Source organism: Marmota monax, unplaced genomic scaffold, assembly GCF_021218885.2.
Source record: "Marmota monax isolate L192 unplaced genomic scaffold, Marmota_monax_Labrador192_F-V1.1 WCK01_AAM20220418_F8-fsc00328, whole genome shotgun sequence".
In the NCBI taxonomy this organism is placed as follows: Eukaryota; Metazoa; Chordata; class Mammalia; order Rodentia; family Sciuridae; genus Marmota; species Marmota monax.
In genome coordinates this window covers 809,793-830,709 of record NW_026693470.1, presented here as the reverse complement: position 1 = coordinate 830,709, position 20,917 = coordinate 809,793, and the positions used below count along the sequence as shown (strand labels likewise).

Below are 20,917 nucleotides of genomic sequence, written 5' to 3'. Positions count from 1 at the left end.
AGCAAGTGCTCAATAATGAAATACTGTTGTCAGAGAAAAATGTGAACCAAGTCATCTCATAATATTTCTATCAAGAACAATGGCATATGATTTGATTTGTCTGTATTTTGGTAGCCATAGCTTCCTGGTTCCTAAGAGCTATAGCATAGATGGGTACAGTTCTTCCTGATACCCATGTTATCTCTTTCTCCTTTCCCTGTCTTGTGTTCTTCCTTGCTCTCCATCTCCTGGCCTCTGTCTCTGTGAGGTATGAAGTGTAGGAGTATTCATGGAAAGAAGGTTTAACTCTTCGGGCTTTTTGTTGGGAAGGAAATAGCTTGAAAGCGGAATCCATGGGAAACTCTGCCCCGACTCTTTGATCCATTCTACTTGACAGCATCAAAGGGCTCCCTTGGCTGTAAGCAGTCCCGCCCTTCACCAGCTCAGATGTGCTCTTGTGGGAGTATGGAGTGGAACTTAACCGGAATCACAAAAGCATCACTTTGGAGTTCCTGGGCAACTTTTTTGTGAAGATGGCTGCATTGATGATATAACACACCTGAGTGATGCCCTGTGTTCCCCGGATACTTCCATGCCATGGTGGCTGCAAACCTCTTCTCCAAGTCAGTTGTCCACTTTTCCATGAAGGGGGCTGTTGTGCCTCAGGGTCACCAAAGGACTTGTATAAGATCATGCAAGTGGCAGGGCGGGGTTCAAGACACATGCCTTCTGATGCTAAGATTGCAAATACCCTTTTGGATTTTGTTTGCTTGTTACATTTGAAACGAAAATGACCACATCAGTATAGAACACTAATGTTGAGTCCTTAGTTCTCTCCCCTCAACCATAGGAAGGGATGGGGGTGTGGGGAGGCTGTTTTCTAGCCCTGGCCCTCCAGCGTGTACACTTGTTACTCTTCATGAAGGAGTGATAAGCCAGGCCAGCCTGCCTTTCTGCCAGGAACACTTCAAGGACAATTGAACCCTGTTTTGCTTGCTTTCCCTGGAACCAACTCTGCCCCAGAAAACCTTCCTGAGCCAGTGTAGCTTTTGAGAGTTCTAGGACATCTCTTGGGGCCCCCAGGATAACCTGACCTATTTTGTGATAGTTCATGACTATTTTTACTGCGTAAACCACCTTTAAAAGACAAACCCTCATCCTCTTTGAGGGAATACAGTCCTGCATGCAATAGGACTTGCTTATGGATATTGTGCCGAAATAGAACACACGACACTCACATATTTTCATCTATGTTGTTAGGTTTGTTTTCAGTAGGAAAATTACCGTGCATGAGGTAAGGCAGGTAACACCCCTGTCTTGGATGTCAGGTACCTGAGCTTTTGGCACATGCGAGTTGGGGTCTCTTTCATATGAAACTGGTGACTTGCCCTTGTCATGTTTCTGCTACAGAACCTTGTGAGATTTCAGCCTTAGCCATGAAACAAAGAATCATTCATATCAAGACAAGAGATGAAATTCTCATGTAGGCGGAGTTTCAGGAATATTGAAGGATAGAGGCAAAGTTTTGGGAGAAAGGAAAAATGTAGAGACTTTACAGGGAAAGGAAAAAGGAGAAGTGTGAAAGATGAGTGTGTGTCTTTGTCTCTTTATGTGGTGGAGTCCCACTTATTCAGAATTCATGTCTTATCAACTTGAAGCATTTGGAATATGGTCACAAATCCCAGAGCAATTAAAAAAAAAGAAAGCAGTCCCTGAATCCCCAAAGGAGCTGTATGTAGTGAATCCCAAGAGATGTGCGTGGTGGGTAAGATATCCTTGCAAAGCCCTTCCACATGAACCTTGCTGGATTTTTATCTACTACTACTTCTTCTTTTTTTTAAAAAATAACTTTATTTTATTTATTTTTTTTAAATGTAATTCTGAGAATCAAACCAGTGCCTCACATGTGCTAGGCAAGCGCTCTACCACTGAGCCACCACCCCAGCCCTTTTTATCTACTTCTAATGGTTATGGTTGCCTAGTATCCCAACCCTTGATCATTTTGACAGTAGCAGGGCTAAGAGGAAGCATCACTGACCCTAAAGATGAGTGAGGGGGCACAGCATTAGCACCATGGAATAGTCATCCAGAGAACCCCATGGTAAAGTCTCCAAGGGCTGATAAACAGAGCCCTAGACATGAGGGAGAGGTTGACCTATATCCTATAAATCCACTTAAGAATGCAGGAAACAGCACAATGGTTTTTCTAAAAGAGTAATTGTGAGTTAAAAATACAGGTTGAGCATCCATAATCCAAATATCCAAAATCTGAAGTGGTCCAAAATTCAAAGTTTTTTGAGCACTGACATGACACCACAAGTGGAGAATTCCACAGCATGAAAATTTGTTTCATGAACAAAACTATTAAAAAACATGTATGAAATTATCTTCAGACTTACATATAATATATATATATATATTTATATATATATATATATATTTATATATATATATATATTTATACATATGAAAATATTAATAAATTTTTTTGTTCAGGTTTGGGTCCTACCCCCAAAATCTCATTACCTATATGCAGATATTCTAGAATTAGAAAAATATCTGAAATACAATATACTTTTTACTTTTCTGGTCCTAGGCACTTCAGATAAAGAATACTATTATGGTTTGGATATGAGGTATTCCCTGAAAAGCTCATGTTAGGCAATTGTTATGGTTTAGATATTAAGCGTCCCTCAAAAGCTCATATGTGGGACCATGCAAGAATATTTAGAGGTGAAATGATTGGGTTATGAGAACCTGAACCCAATCAGTAATAAATACCCTGATGGAATTAACTGAGTGGTAACTCAAGGCAGGTAGGTGTGCCTGGAGAAGGTGGGTCACGGGGGGTGTGCCTTTGGATATATATTTTGTATCTTGTGAGTGGAGTCTCTGTCTCTTGTGCTTGCTCTCTTTCTCTCTGCTTCCTGATCAAAATGTGAACCACTTCCCTTTGCTGCACTCTTCCACCATGATGTTCTGCCTTACCTTGAGCCCTAAGGAATGGAGCCAGCTGTCTATGGACAGCTGAAATAAACTAAATACACTTTTCCTCCTCTAAAATTGTTCTTATCAGGTGTTTTAATCACAGCAATTGAAGAGTTGACTAAAACAACAATTGTTCAGAAGTAAAATGATTTGATTATGAGAGCTGTAACACTGGGCAGATTAATAATTTGAATGGATTACTGGGTGGTAACTAGAGGTAGATCATTTTGACTAAAGTAGGTCACTGAAGGTGTATTCTTAGAGATTATATTTTGTCCTTGGCTTCTCCCTCTCTGCTTTCTGGCTGTGATGAGCTGAGCAGCTTTCTTCTACCATGCCCTTTCACCATGATGTTCTGCCTTACCTCAGGCCCAGAGTAACGGAGTCAGCTGACCGTGAATGGAACCAAAATAAACTTTCCTTCCTCTAAGTAGTTCTTGTCAGGTATTTGGTCACAGTGATGAAATGCTGTCTAACATAAATACTCAACCTGTACTGGTTCTCCCAATGTTGTGCCTGGGTTCACAATTTTCAGGAGTCTAGAATGTCATAACTCTCTATGGTAGTTGACTCTTTTTGTTTGTATTGTTTCAAGTTATATTTTCTACAGAGTAAAGGTTTATTACCCTGGGAATTTGATGTGGAATTCACCTTTCCTTGGGGATGCTGGATCAGTATGCATTCCCTGTATGAACTAAAGATGTGTGTTCTGGCAATCAAGAAGCTTCCAGCAAACTTTGTAATGAAGATTCACCTACAGAAAGGCTCTTTGAAGAAAACTCCCATAATACGTTTTATAGAAAATGCAGGTTAAACACAAAAATAGGAAAGGCTGTAGAGCAGGAGACCTCTGGAAAGGTAAGGCATGAGTATTTGATGCCCATTGACCATCATTCAGAAGCTACAAGCTAGCTCTTACAGCTCCTCTAGGAATCTAGATTAGGAATGAGGTGTGTTTACCCCTCTGACCTTTGTCATCTTGCTAAAGCATATCTAAAGCAAGTGCAAAGATCCATTTGGAGATGCACATAAAAGAAGATCACTTACATTTTCAAAACTTTAAAGGAATGTTGCCTTCTAATAAAAGCAGTCTGATAAAGGTCCATAGTTCTTTAAGAGCAATAGGGTTTTTAAAAAACTCTGTATGTTAAATGCTATCATTGTCTTTTATTGTTGTTGTTATTCAGCAGCAATATATATGTATTCTTTTGACATAGATACACATTTTTCTTCCTTTAACTGGTTTTAGGACTATGGATTTGGCTAAAAAAAAAGTTTTGAAAGGCTGGTTGTTGGCTTTTTATCCATGAAAGATAAAACAATACTGGGCAAGCTACTCTTTTGAGAAGTGTTGTTGGTAATGACTCATACAGTTGATGGATAGCATCCACTTCCAAGCCCTCAGGAATTATGCCAGACATACCATTGTGAAGCTTTTCTACTTTTTGAACTATGGCTCACTGCACATTTCCTAGGTGTACATAAATTCATGTGACACTTTCTTCTATATATTAGTGCTGTTCTTCACCTAGGGCTTCCTTTATCCATAGGATTTGGGGTAACTGAAGACAGCAGATACATTTTCCAGGTTGATTAATCTCATCTGGGATAAACATGATGCTTCTATTTGAGGATTCCAGCTCATAGGACTTGATACATCTATAAGAGCCTGGACTTGCATAAGTTAGTACTGTGGTGCTTTGAGCAGTTGAAGTTTTCCTGGAATTGTTAATGTTTATGACATATTTGTACACTCTTATCTCTTATGGGACAGGGGACCTAATTCAGTTGTGAATTCTTGGCTACCAGGTATTTGTGCTTAGACATTAGACAGACAATAACAGATACACAAGGGGACAAAATTATTTTGTTGTACACCATGCTATACCTGGGAAAAGGTGACAAGGTTTTCAGAAACCAGATGGGGAGGACTGAATAATGTTGTATATTTCTCTCAAAAATGCCTCTGGTTTTCCTACATTCATTGCAGTTAGTAAAATACCGTTGAAGTACCTCCTCTAAGATTAGCCCATTCTGGTCTACAGTTAAGGAACAGAAAATAAAAGGATGACAAGGGGTAGGGAGTGGGTTGCGGGAATCATCATTATTTTAAATTCATATTTGGGACTGTAGTTGAGGAAAATTGCCTTTGAGTGGAAAGACTTAAGCAAAAGTAGATCATACACACAGATGCTTCTGGATGATTTTGAACTCACTCCTAATGTCCTGACAGGCCACCACACAAGCCCCTCTGCAAAGTGCATCTGGGTAGCTTAGTGTCCACAAGTAAATGCTTATTCTTCTCAAAGTAGAAAAAAATTGTGAAGTCATTTCAAGATCTTTCTTGGAGCTCAGCCTTGTATTTGTTTTTAAACCTTACCTGGTGTTGAGTCATATGGCCAAACCAAGTTTGGGAGGAATTCAGAAAGCTACTGATTTCAAAGATTGGGCTGGAACACTGGCTCTTTGAGGTTGAAGAGTTGCTTATTTCTTCCACATAGCTAGGAATACCACTTCCCCATAAGGGCACTCAAGGGGTTGTCAGTTGTTACAAACAACATGAAAATAATCTTGTGGGAAGAAAACACATTTTAAAAACAGAGTACCCCCTATAATGAGGCCCTTATTAAGAGGGAGTTGGCCTCCCAAGCCCAGGATTTTGGAGAAGCATGTAATTGGCATAAGTTTCTGTTGAAAAGTGCAATGGCCCTGAATGGCCAACTATTGCTATAACAGGTTTTTCTGTTTCTACTTGTAACCAGAAAACACTAGACTTGGATTTACAGGGCTCCCAGAGCTTGAAGAAAGTAGAGCACAAGACTGGTACATATGAGTGACTGAGGAAGGTCAATATGGTTTGGGATTCTGAGTTGCTACTGAATAGACCTTAGTGTCCTGGGCTATCCACCTCAGTACAGTAAGCCTGGGTTCCATACTTGAGGCATGGGATCCTTTCTTTCACTATAAGAAACAGGAAAATGTGAAATGCCTCTGGTTGTATGAGAAGTATTTATAGTCCTATTTTTCTACTTTAGAGGCCCACAAATACCAATGCCATAGTATTCTTTCTTGTCACATACTTTTCTGGAATGTGTGCTGACCTCACACGTCATCTGACTCATGAGAACCGTCAGCATGGAGGTGAATGGCCCTGTTGTGTCTCTGACCTGCTTTCCTCTCAGGCTCCCTCCTCTGAGAGGCAGGACCAAGCTGTGGAGAAACTGGAGCTGAAAGAGACCAGGTCCAGATTCCGGCTGTGGGATGGGAGAGTTACTTTCTCAGAGGCTGTTCCCTGATATGTGAGGAGAAAGTAACAGTTTCTACCTCCTGAAGTGTTGTTGGGAGGAGAGATCTTGAATAAAGTGTTTGGCTGTAATGACATGAGTTATTAGACACACAAGGAAAACAATATGTTTGTTAATGTACCTGCCATTCTTTATGAAGGGCCCTCTGAGGGATTTATGATCATAGTCCCTATCCCACTAGAAAGCAAATATTAAGTTTTTGACTTCTTAGGAGATACAGAGGCTAAGGGAGATTGTTAGCTAGAACTATACCCAGGAATCAAATGTAATATTTGAAGTTGGTCTTGTCTTCCTTCCCTTTTTACCTCCATTCTTTACAACTTTTTTTACTTTCTTCATTTTTTCTTTCTGTATTTCCATGAGAAACAGTAGTGTGTGTGTGTGTGCGCGCGTGCGCACACACATATAAAGTATTGTAGAAGGTATTCTTGCAAATGCACAACTGGTACTTACAAGAAGTCTTTAAGATTTTATAATTCTATCAACAATCAAAATTTCTCTCACTAGTATTTTCTGGTAAATTTTGGGAAAATTTTTTATAGAAATAAATCAGGGGATGAGAAATTTAGTTTTTATGAAGAAACTATACATGGAATAGTTGACCAAAGTTTTATGGCCTTGAAATGTCAATGGAGGAGAAACTACCTTGAGAGAGGTGTAAGAAAGTAAAATTTTTAAATGTGTACCATCATTAAAAAAAAAAATAAAAGTAAGATTGAAAATAAAACTTGCTAAGTTTTGGGCTTTGTTTAAAAGTTGCCAGTTCAAAATATTTTATAAACAGTTATGAGTCCGTCTGAGTGTGTATTTTACAGATTAAAAACAGTACTAGCTAATCTTAGCTTCTTTGGCCATAAAAGGAGGGAAAGAAGAATGTATAGTACTATATGCATGGAAAGTGCAGTAAATCATGGGATTGCCAGTGACACTTAAAATGTAAGCTGTAGCAATCCATATGTAGAGTTTTGTGGAAAGTGTTCTCTACAATTCTTAAAATAGACTATTATGGATGTAATTAGTGTTTTTTTTTATTGTGTTAAGTATGCATAAAAGTTTTAACCCTTTTAAGCATTTAGTTGGGTGGCATTAAATATACTCAACAGTTTGGCAACCATCACTACTATTTCAAGGATATTTTCATCATCCCCCAAAGCCATTTGAAGCACCCATTAAACAATAACTATCCCCACTGCCCACTGCCAGCCCGTTGTTACTTTGATTCTGTCTTCTGTTTTAATGAACTTGTTTAGGTATATCATATAAATATCCATATGGGTGTAGTCACACAGCATTTGTCCTTGTTTTGTCTTTTTTTTTTTTTTTTTTAACCTAACACAGTATTCTCAAAGTTAATCCACATTACAGAATTTTATCATTTTTTATGACTGAATGTAATTCCATTTTGTTTATCCATTCATCTGGAGATAGACACTTGGATTGCTGTCACCTTTTGGCTATTGTAAATAATGTATTTGTGGATATTGGTATACGAGTATCTATTTGAGTTTCTGATGGTTAGTGTTTTAAAGGGGTATCTTTCTGTGGGTTGAGATTTTTTTAGAGGGAAGATGAATGGTATCCACGGGTCACTGAAAATGAGTACCTTGCATTGCATTATGACCTCCATATGTAACACTGACCATGGACCTACAAATGCTGTACATCACGGAACATGTATGTCAGCCATAGAAGCAGCCACATTGCAAGTACAGGGTGACATTTAAACTAGATGGAGTTGTCACTGTGGCTTCCTCCACTCTCCCCAACATCATTAAATAGTTCAGGATTGATTTAGAAGACCCACCCTCTGGTGGCACCACCACTTTGGAGATTTCAACAGAATGATCAAGGTGATTAGGTCTTCCTTTGACTGTGGGAGGAGAAGGAAGACCTAAAAGATGATGCGCAGTGGTGGCAGGTTATGAATGTGGAGTGAGGAGAGGGGGGAGTTGATGATGACCATGTGGCTTTGTCCTTGAGAGCAGAGAGTGAGCTCCTGGGAACTCCCACAGGGATGGAACAACAGTGATGGTGGCCAGAGGATCAAGGAGGAACAAGGAGACATTGGCATGTGAAGTACAAGGTATGGCAGGAAGGATAGTCTGTGGGTGACAGAGAAAAAGCATGAGACTTGCGGTTCTACAGGAGACAGGTGAGGAGAAATTGGTTGAAAGTGTTGATTAGGAAGGATGGGGAAAGCGGCCCCTTCTCCCTTGGGCTCCTTTGCAGAGGATGGGAGGATGTGTTTCTGTCCACTTGTCATCAAAGTGGCTCCTTCTGTGCTGGTCCCATGGTCAGCTCCCTCCCCTCATTCCATATCATATTTCAGTTTTTGTATATTCTTTCTCTTCCTATCAATTTCTTTATTGATTCTTTTTTGGTACCTAGAAAGTCTTCTATACATCTGATAGAATAACGTTACCTGCCAAGTGCGCAAAGAAATTCTCCACCCTAGAATGCTAACTCACAGCCAAGTCCATTCAAAATGCCCTCTTTTAGAACAAAACGCCCAGTGTCTGTCCCCGGTGAAGGAGGCCTTGTGACAGTATGTACTGAGTTGTTCTGCCTGGTTTTCAGTTGTGTGGAAGAAAACAGAACTGAAACCCAGAAATGATGGGAGGATTAGAAATAGAGGAAGAGAAAAAATGCCTAAGAAAGGAGCAGACTATTGAGGGGACATCCTGGGCCAGATGAGAGGCAGGTTGATCGGGGGCTCCTGCCATGGTACCAACCTAGAACATGAAGATTTAACTTGTTGTGAATCCCCACAGGATGTCATCTAAGATTTTCCTCATTTTTCTGACTGGATGTTGGTTCATATCAAGGGAAGATTTCGTGTATTTGAATATCTGGCTGATGTCACAGCCATAAAGGAGACTGTCCGGCCCATTCCATGTCACACTGTGTGTCTCAATCTCCACCTAAAGCCACAGGCAGGAGCTGTTCCATGGAAGAGATTTCCTCATCTCTTTGTATTTCCCTTTCTTCACCGTAGTGCTTTTATGTGTCCTGCAGTTCAACCAATCTCTCTCAGCCTTATTGTTCATTTTATTTTAATATGCTGAAGGAAAAAACCTAAACCTGTCAGTCACCAAGAAGAGACTCTCTTCTTTAACAATTAGGACCTAATAGTGAGGGGAGAATGTACATCATCATTTTTCTCTTAGTGGTTTGACTCATCCCATAAATTTTGAGTGAAACCATTTCTGTGATTGACTCTTGATATACTTAATTGCATTGTGGAAAACATTTCTCAGATAGAAATAATACCTTTTATTGTGGGAGAGGGTTTTGTTGTTGTTAAATTAAAATTTCTCCTATGAATTATTAACAGACAAGGGTAAGGCATTTTTAAAAATTTATTTCTTAGTTGTAGTTGGACCCAATACCTTTATATTTATTTATTTATTTTTTTGTGGTGTTGAGGATTGAACCCAGGGCCTCATACATGTGAGGTGAGCAGCACTCTACCACTGAGCCATAACCCCAGCCCCAATGGTAAGGCATTTTTACAGTAGACATTATATGACCTGTGATGTGAAGTTAGGGTTCTAGATTATATAAATTCTGTTCCAAATACAAAAAAAAAAAAAAAAAATGTGCAGAAACCACACAGTTGAAAAAATTTATACTCCAAATACACATTTTCCATGCAGACTAAAAAAAGCTTTCCTCCCAAACATTTAGAAAACATTGGTTTTCTAAAGAGAAAAGAAAGCTAGAATGATTAATAATGGATTTTTTTTTTTATATTTTTCCAAAATAAAAAAGGATAGGATGATTAACATTAATTTGTTGGTTTATCTTTTTTTTTGGCGGGGGATAGTGCCAGGGGTGCTTAACCACTGAGCCACATCTCCAGTCCTTTTTATTTTTTCTTTTGAGAGAGGACCTCACAAACTTGTTGATTCTCCTGCCTCAGTCTCCTGAGTCACTGGGATAATAGGTGTACACCATAGTGCCCAGCTAAGTTGTTATTATTATTATTTTTAAGAAGCAGGGTCTTGCTATGTTGCCCTATACTGGTCCTGAACTCCTGGGCTCAAGTGACCTCCTGCCTCAGCCTCCTGAGTAGCTGGGACTGTCACACCTGTGTTCTTTTTTTTTTTAATTGCTTTTATTTTTTAAATACATGACAGCAGAATACATCACAATTTTTATTACACATATTGAACACAATTTTTCTTATCTCTGTTTGTATATAAAGTATGTTCATATCAATTCATGTCTTCATACATGTACTTTGGATACTGTACTTGAAAATATTAACCAAGAAAAGAATCATAATTGCTTGACAGGCTAATATTTGTTTTTTATAATTATGACTTATTGAGTGTATTATTTCATTTAATCCTTATAAGAACACTTTATATTTGGCAGTTTGTACTATTATTTCCACTCATAAATAAGGACATTGAAACATCAGGACCTCAGAAAGTAGCCCCAAGATACAGAAAGAGTGATCTGCCTAGAAGGAAGCCCCTGGTTTGGTTTTTGTTTTTGAAGTACTGGGGATCGAACCTAGGATCCTGTGCTTGCCTACGCAGGCATTCTACCTCTGAGCTGCATCTCCAGCCTAAATCCTGTGTTCTTGTGCACCTTTCCCTTTTATCCACATAGCTTACATGCTTTCACAGGATTGCTGGAAAAGTGAAAATTTCTTGAAGGTATTGGGCCAATTTCAGAATGAAGTTGAGCATCTAAAACAAAACAAACTATAATTTCAATTTTCAAGGTTTTTCTGAAGGCATACTCTGGAGGCTTCAGCAACCAGTTGAAATTACACTTTCAACTCATAAGAGATCAGAGGTACTATTATACTCTAGGTAATAAAAAGATAACACATAAAATACTCAAGAAAATAGTTAAAAGTCAGATAATGGGATCCAGAGGTATGTGACCAAAAAATGCTATATTGCTGACTCAAAGCTTGAACAACATGGCTGGCCCAAGAGAAGTCAACTGATATCCAGTGGGATGTGTTAAAAAGAAAGCCTTTCTAACCTGGCATTTTCCTGTGTGCAGTCCATTTGTCACTTAAATCTCCAGAGCCCTCCCTCTGTACACCAGTGAGTGTTCTGAAGCATGTTTGCCTCCCTAACAAACACTGAATGGTTAAGCAGGTATGCTGAGGAAGGCTGCACAGAAATGGTAGGAGCTGGATCTGTGACTGGCATTGCTTCTGGCTGCCAGTGAAAGGGGTAGAGACATGAGAAAGATGGACACACAGTGTGACTGCACAAAGACATCATGCTGTGCTGTGCTTTCGGAAGGGGAGAAGGGTGACTGATTGAACAGATGACTGATTGGCAAAGCAGAGACACCTTGATGCCATGTCTCAGCACTGTTAGTGGCCATGTGTGCTTAAGAAACATCTGAGACATTATAGAGCAGAGTACCCCAAAGAAAGGATCCACTCCTCCCCCACAGATCTTTGGGCAAAACACTTAAGCTTTGTGAGCCTCAGTTTCCTCCTGGGTTACTGAGGGAGGGGCCATGATTCACACTGTCCATCCTCAGGAGAATGAGTGCCCTAAGTAGCACAAAGTGTGCGAAGACCCATGATAAGGTGCTGTGTGTGCATGGGACACAACCTTCTCCCACATCCTCCTCCCACATCCTCCAGGGAAGCCTCACTCTCTGTTTTGGGTGGGAAGAGCAAAATCAGAGGATGTAAGTGTAAGGAGGACCTAGAACATGTGCTGTAGTCCTTGGCTGGGTGATAGCTCAGAGGTAGGCATGCAGACTCAATCAGAGAAATGCAGTCTGTCCCAGCAGACAGCCACGTCAGCCACTTCCGAGAAGGAAGCCTGATGGGCTTTCAGGCAGACAGTACTTCCTGATGAGCCTCTTCTTCCTGTCAACTCACAAACCTTTAGAATCCAGCGTGGTTGCACAAATGGACTCACATCTAGCCTCAGAAGGAGCCATCCTAAGAAATTGCTGCCTCAAGGCACAATAGTGCTTACTCTTGGTCTTCTATCCCTACACAAGACCCTCCAGGATTTTATAGATTGTAGATAAAGATCTGGTAATTCATGGAGTTTCTGAGAACAGAATTTCATGTGAGAAGCCAGTTATAGATTTGGTATCATCTAGAAGATAAGAAATTAGATAAAAGCACAAAGCAGATTCCATATGAGAGCAAGGTACAGCTCTTGAGCACACCAACCCTGCATTTCCACAGGAGCACACAGTATGATGTCTAATGAGGTCACCTCCATCATTGTTTCTGTTCTGTGAGTCAGTCTACCATGTTCTGTCCTCAGTGGACATGAGTTATTGGAACCAGGCTGCTAGAAGGATCCTCTGTAGTTTCTGTATTGTTGTCACCATTCTGTATCAGAGGTAGGGACTTGGGTCCTGAAGCAGGGACTGGAGTCGGTGGTGGCTCTCTGCTCTAGCTGTTGAAGGGCTGCAGTGGAAACACCTAGTCTGGCGACTGAACATGCTTTTAAACTGTATGTGATGTTCTGTCTCATATAATAATATGTTAGTAGAAATATTCAGTTTGGGATATCAGCCTTCTTAGCCTGCATGTTCACTGAAAGAAGGCAGCCCTGCAGATAATAAAACTGCCTAGTTTGATTCTCATCGTGTGAAGCTAGGATTGTTTGTGTTCTTCTGCAGAATGCCTGCTCCCAGCTGTATCCCCACCCCTGCAGGCTTTTTCCTTAGCATATCCCCAGCAGGACAGAGCTGAGAGTGAGCAGGTGCCAGCCAGGGCAGCCCTTCCCTCTGCTCTGTGCCCATCCTTAACCCCAGGGCAGGTATTGTTCTTGGATGATGTTCCGGTGCTCCAGGTTACCTTCTTTTGGAAGCATGTTTATTTCAAGCCCTCACTGACTGACCCAGCTAGAAGGCCAGCATTGGCCAACCCCTTCTGCAGCCTCAGAACAGCACTTTGGCCTGGGGGTGGGGTGGGGTGGGGTGGGGTTCCTTATGCTCTGTGAGCAGGTAGCATCCTTCTCCTCCCCTGCAGCTCAGTTACAGCTCTTGCCTAATTGAATCATCAATTCCCAAGATATGTAGAGGTTAATGGAGAAGGGGGCGGGGGAACACTTTTATTCTATAAGAATCATGAAACTGGGGGGCAAAAATTTTGCCCCCAGCCTAAAGAGTCACTTAAATTGTGTGTCCTGGTAGATGTTTAAAGGTAGGAATCAAAGGAGCCACTGCTTGAAGATGAGAATTTACCCAAGGGACAGGAGAGGCTTTTATGCAGGATTCCAGCCAGGGACATGTTTTATATTTCTGAACACTTTGGTGCATAGTTAATGGAACCTAGCAGTGGCTGCAGATAATAAGGATCTTAGGCGGATACGGGTCAGTAAGTCAGACAGGATATTGTTAGGCCTCGCCTGGTAGGAGAGCTTCTCAGATGGGAAGACTTCAGCCTGGAAGGCAGTTAGTGTTTCAGAGTTCCATTTGCTATCCCCAAACGTCCATTAGTCCCTACTTTGTCCTCTGTTCCAAGATGTACGTGATGATCCCCAGTAGCATGGACCTAATCCTGCCTGGGGGTTAATCCTCTGGTTTAATTTCCTGCTTATTTCTGTCTGGTACGAGCCCATCAGTCTTATACATCCCTGCCAGGTGAGGCAGGGCAAAGGTTTAATGGAAGTGTTGGAGTGTTTGCTTTATAGATATGTTCCATTGTCTTTAAGAAATAACATTATTTCTGATTTGAAAGTGTAATATATAGATGGTCCCTGACTTAACAATGGTTTGACTTAGGATCATGCGACTTAACAGAGGTGCAAAAGAAACCAAACACATTCAATAGAAACCAAACTTGGAATTTTGAGTTTGATCTTATCCCAGGCTGATGTGCAGTATGATCCTCTCTGGTGTTTCTGGGCAGTGGCAGTGCTGTGCCCAAACACCCATGCAATCATAAGGGGAAATGACTGACCCTCTACAGTGTCCTGTGTTACTCATCTATGATGCTCAGTAGATTAGGTGCACTATGTGCATTTTCAATTTTTGATATTCTAAATCTATGAACAGGGCATAACCCTACCAAAATGTTGAGGAGCATCTATTAATTTTGACTGCTGGAGAATTATAAATAAATAAATAAAATCAGCCAGCCATAATTCTGTTACTTATTGATAATACGTACTAGTATTTTAACTGCCAGCTACCAAACATTTCCAAGAGAAAAATATTTAATCCTGTTGAGATTATATTAAGTTTGCTTTTATCCATTTTATTTATTTTTTTTTTTAAAAGAGCAACTACAGTAGAAGCAGCTTTTTTTTTTTTTTTTAAATTTTTTTTTTATTTTATTTATTTTTTTTAAGAGAGAGTGAAAGAGATAGAGGTAGAGAGAGAGAGAATTTTTCAATATTTATTTTTTAGTATTTGGCGGACACAACATCTTTGTTTGTATGTGGTGCTGAGGATCGAACCCGGGCCGCACGCATGCCAGGCGAGCGCGCTACCGCTTGAGCCACATCCCAGCCCTATCCATTTTATTTAAAATGTTGATGTTTCATAAAAAATTTCCCAAGTCTTTAGTAAATTTTAGTAAAATTTTTTTAGTAATTGTAATTTTTAATGGCTGTGCAATGTTAATGGTTTTCAGGGATTGAAAACATCTGCCTAATATTTTCTTTACAATATTTTATTAAATTTTCAAACACATAGCAAACTTTAATTTTATAGTGAAAACCCATGTACCTACCCTCTACATTCTATATTTACATTTACTGTACTTGATTTATCACACATTTATTCATCTAGCCATCTATTTATATCTATTATAACCCATCTTTTGAAGCATCTGAAAATAAATTACAGATATTTATTCACTTTTTCCTTGTACACATTGTTAGAGCTCAATTTTTGTTTAAACTTTTTTGAGTTAATTCATATATACTGAAATGAACAGATATTAAATTTATATTTGTTGAGTTTTGACAAATGTGCACATGAAGTTTTACTAGTATAACAGATACTCTGTTATTTAGAAGGATGCCCAGAGTCAAATTAAACTGTACATAGGATGTGATGGTAGATTATTATAAAATAGTATCAGAGTTTTTTCATATGTAATTTTGTTTGAAAGTTAAAGAAAGGTACTTTTTTTTTTTTTTTTTTTTTTTTTTTTTTTTTTACATCACACACTTCTGGAAAAAAAATGAATGATGAGTTTTCCTTGAAAAGGGGACAACATTTTAATATTTGTTTGCATTATTTTTTGGCTTGGTTTTGTTTTCAAAGTGCTGCTCTTTTGTAGTGCTTCATTTGACTAGGAAAGAATTTGCCTCTCTTGATAGATTGGTGTACTTCCTTCCAGTAGACCAGAGGGAAGACAGATTATGTTTTTAAAATTACACAGCCTTATCATCAGTTCTGACAGGCAAATGGCATGCATCTCTATAGATTCAATTTTCGTGACTGTGCAAGAGCCACTTATTGGTTCCCTCTTCAGGAAGTCAGTAGGGGCTTCTGAACTGCAGATTCTAAATGATGTCATGGTTGGTGGTGCTGTTGAGTGCCCACATGTGTGTGTGCATTCAGAGCTGGGATTCTTCAAGTTTGGAGGAGGATACCTTGGTATCCTTATGGTTTTATAATGGCCTTGACTTTTGATTTTAATCTTTGTATATTATTTATAATTATCATCTTCAGTTTATTTTATTTTTCTAAATATATGTTTCCAGGGTTTAAAATGAGTCAGTGGATCAGCCCACAGTGTGAGGCAAATGTGTGTTTTATTCCCCAAATTTTCACAAGTGATCTGTCATTTTTATCATCTGTCATTTTTACCAAGAGAAAGTGATGTTTGATAGGTTGAGTGTGCTGGGGTCTCTGACCCTGTAGGCACCATGGTGTTGGACACTGTGGCTTGCTGGTCAAGCTGTTGCCTCTGTGACCTTGGCCACTGAATCCACAGCCACGTGCTTTTATTGCTGTACTTTCTTCAGCCAAAGTGTCTCAACATAATTTTCTTCACTGACTTTGTGGTATTTTGCCCACTGTTGATAGTTTTCTGTCTTACTTTTCCAAATAAGGACTTCTGTCTAAGTGCCAGCAAATTCTATTTCATAGCCATGCCTGAGGTACCATATGAACATAACAATTTGAAACTCTTCCTATAATAGTTCTTCGTACTCTTTTATTAAACAAAGGCAGAGATTTTGGTTTTTATTTTTATTTTTTTAATGAGAAAACTCAGCAACTGGGGGCCCAGAAACCTGGAGAAAACAAAAAGAAAAACAACCCAAATTTGGGAGAGTGGGCTACTAGAGCCCTGGAAGGCTGGTGTGAGTATCTGTGGGCCGCTACCAAGACCACAGGCTTGGAGTTGGCCTCAGGTTGGTGTCCCATCTCCAAATTTGGGGGACCTTGAAATATTACCTGACTGCTGACCAAGTTTGAGTTTTATTGTCTGTTAATAATATATACCTCTTGTAAGACTTAGATTAGACATTGTCTTAGTCAGTTTGGGTTACTATAACAGAATACTATAGACTGAGTGGATTAAGCAACAGAGATTTTATTTCTCACAGTTTGGGAGGCTGCAGAGTGAAAGATCGTAGTTTTGGTGTGGTTGGGTTCTAGTGAGGGCTCCTTCCTGACCTGTAGACAATTGATGAAACCTCCCTTGGTAGAGAGAGGAAGCTTTGGTGTCTCTTCCTCTTCTTATGAGCACATTAATCCCATCATGTGGGTTTCACTCTCAGGACATCAGCCAAATCTAATTATCTCCCAAAGGCCTCCCTCATAATACGATCACATCGGGTATTAGAGCTTCCGCATATGAATTGTGGAGATATCAACATTTTAGTCCATAACTGATGTGTAAATAAGGAGTTTGGCATTGTCCTTGGCATAAGTGCCAGACAGATGGTGATGGTTGATATCATCATCTTTTTTAAAATACAATATTTTATAATAGAAAGCTGATGACTTCATGCTAAGACAGACAGTATGGTACATAACCTGGTGGGTGGCAGATTGGCGGGGAAAGCAGAGCAGAGGCCACAGGCTTATACTGAGAGCCTTTCAGTAGACTGCTGAATGGACCCGATCTGCTGTTTCAGTTGAGAGCCTTTTTCGATGGTGACAGAATGGGCAATGACAGGCCTGGAGACTCCACAGATCCCAGGGCCTGCTTGGAGTACACAAACACTTAGGGGGCACATTCTTGTCTTCATATAGCTTTGCGAGGTGCAGCATGATCTTCAGGGGTTTAGCATTGGCTGCCACCAAGATGAACTCAGAGATGCCTACGTTGAGGATTTTGGTGGCCTCGCTGGCTCCTTTCTGAAGCTTCTTGTAGTTACACAACTGCTGAATGAGGTCCCATCATTTCTTGGTGAGGCGGGCAAGGGACAGATAGGCCTTTGGATTTACATCAGCCTCAGTCATGACTGAGGTTCTGATGGCTCACCACTCTATCATGGGCTTCTTAACAGGATCTAGGAAAAAGGGTTTCCTTTGCGCTATGGCTTGGCAGGATTTTCCACTGAACCCAAGAGTAGATTTGTGTGTCTTGGAACCTGCAAAGGAACTGCAGCACAAGGTGCAGTGAGCCCCCAGCAGGAGGGGAACTTGTCTCCCTGGCAAGACAAGCGAGGAGGAAAGGGAAGGAGGCATCTCCAGCCAGACCTAGTGTTTCCAGCTGTAGAAGAAGCTGATCACTCTCACCCTGCACTTCTCATAGCATTTACATGAGAATTTTATTATGAGTAACAGAATCTTGATAACCTCATCCGAATGGGGTGGGGGGAGACGTCACCATCATTTTCTCAATCTGATTTTTATTCTTTTGTGTGCTATAACCCAGCCAAAAAACAACAGACTTTCTAAATAATTAGAATCTGTAAGAATTCTAAAAATCATCAGCCTACATCTGTGCTCTCTCTCCCATACTGACTCATCCTGTATAGTTTCCTGATTTTATTTGCCTCCTTTTATTACCAATCTAAATCTTAAGCCTCAAGTCTGTCTCTGAGACACTTTAGCAATTGAGAGCTTGTCAGTTTTTCTGAAATTACTTGGAAGATATTGGCCTAAAATAGGAAGCATTAAGAATTGACATGAAAGTCCAAATAATTGCCTAACTTTCATATTTTATTTAATCATATTCAATATTCAGCAAATCCATCACCCTTAGATGCATTCATTTCAGATTCACAAACTTAAGGGCTTTCCCCACCACCTTTTCAAAAGGAATGTAGAGCCAATTTGCTGGCAGTTGACCAGACTAAAAAGAAAACTGTAGAATTAATCAACAAGCAGGTCCTTATTCTGGGTTGTGTTTTTTTTTTTTTTTTTTTTTTTTTGATTGTCTGAATTTTCCCTTTCCTTTCCTTTCATCATTCTTGGAAGAGACTCCAGTGGATCACTGAGTCATCCAAAGAATAAACTGGGTATATTGAATAATGCTCACACAAGTTATCCAGGGTCCCTAAACCCAGCATCTATACCCTCCTCCACCCAGTCCTTGGCTGTCAGTGCTCTGTGCTGGACAGGCTTTGGATGACTCTAGGCATGTGGACCTTGCTGGAGGCATGGCAGTTGTCACTCATGACCACCTGGCTCTTGGCCAGGGGACCATATGCTTGGAGACCTGCAACACAGAGGGGTACCTGGCCCATTTGCTCAGCCCTCAGGGCACTTCCTGGTCTTTTTTTCCCCCTTTTTTTTAAAAAAATATTTATTTATTTATTCTAGTTAGTTATATATGACAGCAGAATGCATTTTTAAAAAAATAATTAATTTATATATTCTAATTAGGTATACATGACAGCAGACTTTCTAACCAACCATAAACCTATAGGTTATACCTGAAGGACCAGGCTAATAACACAGGAGATCAATGATAGTTTCTATTTTCTGATATCTTCAAGATAAAAATTGTATTAATTTTATGACACCCCCCCCCCCCCATTTATTTAGGTGCTGGGGATTGAGCCAGGGCCTTTGCATATTGCTTAGTACGTGCTGTACCCTCTGTCTGTACTTCCAACCCCACTTCTCTGTTGTCTTAAAGGACATATCACACCCTGTAGATAATTTGGGGACTATGAAAAGCCACCAAAAAAGGAATTAAAATTCCCCATAATTCTGTCACTTGAAGATGATCCTTACTTAATATTTTGGTGCATTTTCCTCCAGCTCAGTTTCCTAACATACACCTGTGAAACATTTTATCCTTATTAAGATAAAAACATGTGCTATTTGTCACCAACATTTTCTTTTTAATGTATTGTGAGCATTTCTCATATCTTTCAATATTCTTTGAAAAGCATCATTGTGTGTAGAGACCTAACTTGCGACATGAGGACTGGGGTTAACAATGCTGTATTGTATACTGGTAATTTTCCAAGAGATGATGATGGGTATGTTGACTTGCTTGGTAATAATCACTTCAATATGTACATTCATGTCAAGATAAGACAATCAAGCCATCGTGTTGTCTGCCCTAAATATACACAATAAGAGGAAAAAGGATCCTTGTAACACCCCAGCGTCTTCACTCACTGTCACAACAGGTGCTGTTGAAAAGCATTCTAACCTGTAAATCTTGCATGGGATCCTGCATGTGTCCTCAGGGTGCCTTCCAGAGGTGGGATTACCATGTTAAGACATGTCCTCTGTAAGGTAGGATTGCTTCAGAACCCTGCCTAGCTTCCCACACCTGTTCATCTGCATGGAAATGCCACCTCTGAGGGTGCTTGCTTACCCTGGGTATCCTACTTTTTTGATTCTGTAAATCTTTAAGTGAAAAAAAAACATGGTATCTTGTTTGAATTGCTAATAGTTGTATTTTGGGGCCATTTGTTTATTTTCCCATGAAGATGGGTCTCCTGTTGCTTGCAAAATATTACTCTTTTGTGTGTTGTGGGTGAGAGAATTCTTTTTCTAGTTTGCCTTTAAATATTCATAATGTTTTCTTTTGATATATAAAGAAAGTTAAAAATGTTTAACAATCTACTAGTCTTTTTCCATGGATGTTTCTTTTGTTTTTATGTCTGTAAAGGCCATGCCTCAAGAATAAATAGAAATTTATTTTTTCCTGGTTCTTTTATAATTTTTTTACTTCTAAATTTGTAATTGAATTAATTTTGATATGTAGTATGAGTATTTTCTTATCTAAAGTTTTGTATAATTATTCCACCAACATACCCCATTCTTTTAAAAGAATAGTGTAAAATGCTGGTTTAAAATGCTACCTGTTTGGACTGTTAAAATCTCATATCCTCTCAAAGCTATTTCTAAGCTTTTTGTTTTATTCCATTAATCTGTGTATCTTTGTTCCAGCACCAAACTATGATATTTTATTTCTATGTTGACTAGTATAAGCCAACTTTCATTATTCTTCCTTTTCAAAGTATCCTTGGCTATTTTCACCAATTTATTTGTCTATATCAGCTTCAGCAAGCTTTCTCTGCAAAGGGCTAGGTGGTAAACATTTTAGACTTTGCAGGCCATAATGGGCTGACACTAGTGCTCAGCTCTGGTGCAGAGCAGGTGTGGACAATAATAAAGGAGGCTGTCTTCTATTAAAATATTGTTTACAAAACAGGCTGTGGGTTAATTTATCCCCAGGGCTACGGTTTGCAAACCCTTGTTCTAGATGAATTTTTGAATCTTTTTGTCAAGTTCTTCCAAACTCTTACTACCCT

At 39.6% G+C, this 20,917-nt stretch overlaps 1 protein-coding gene and 1 pseudogene across 9 annotated transcripts in view; one reads left to right on the top strand and one right to left on the bottom strand.

Annotated features, from left to right (window-relative positions):
* Mtcl1 (microtubule crosslinking factor 1) overlaps positions 1 to 20,917 on the top strand; it is a 126,305-nt gene that overhangs the window by 48,200 nt on the left and 57,188 nt on the right. The window lies entirely within an intron of this gene.
* On the bottom strand, positions 17,273 to 17,654 carry LOC124101683 (NHP2-like protein 1; annotated as a pseudogene).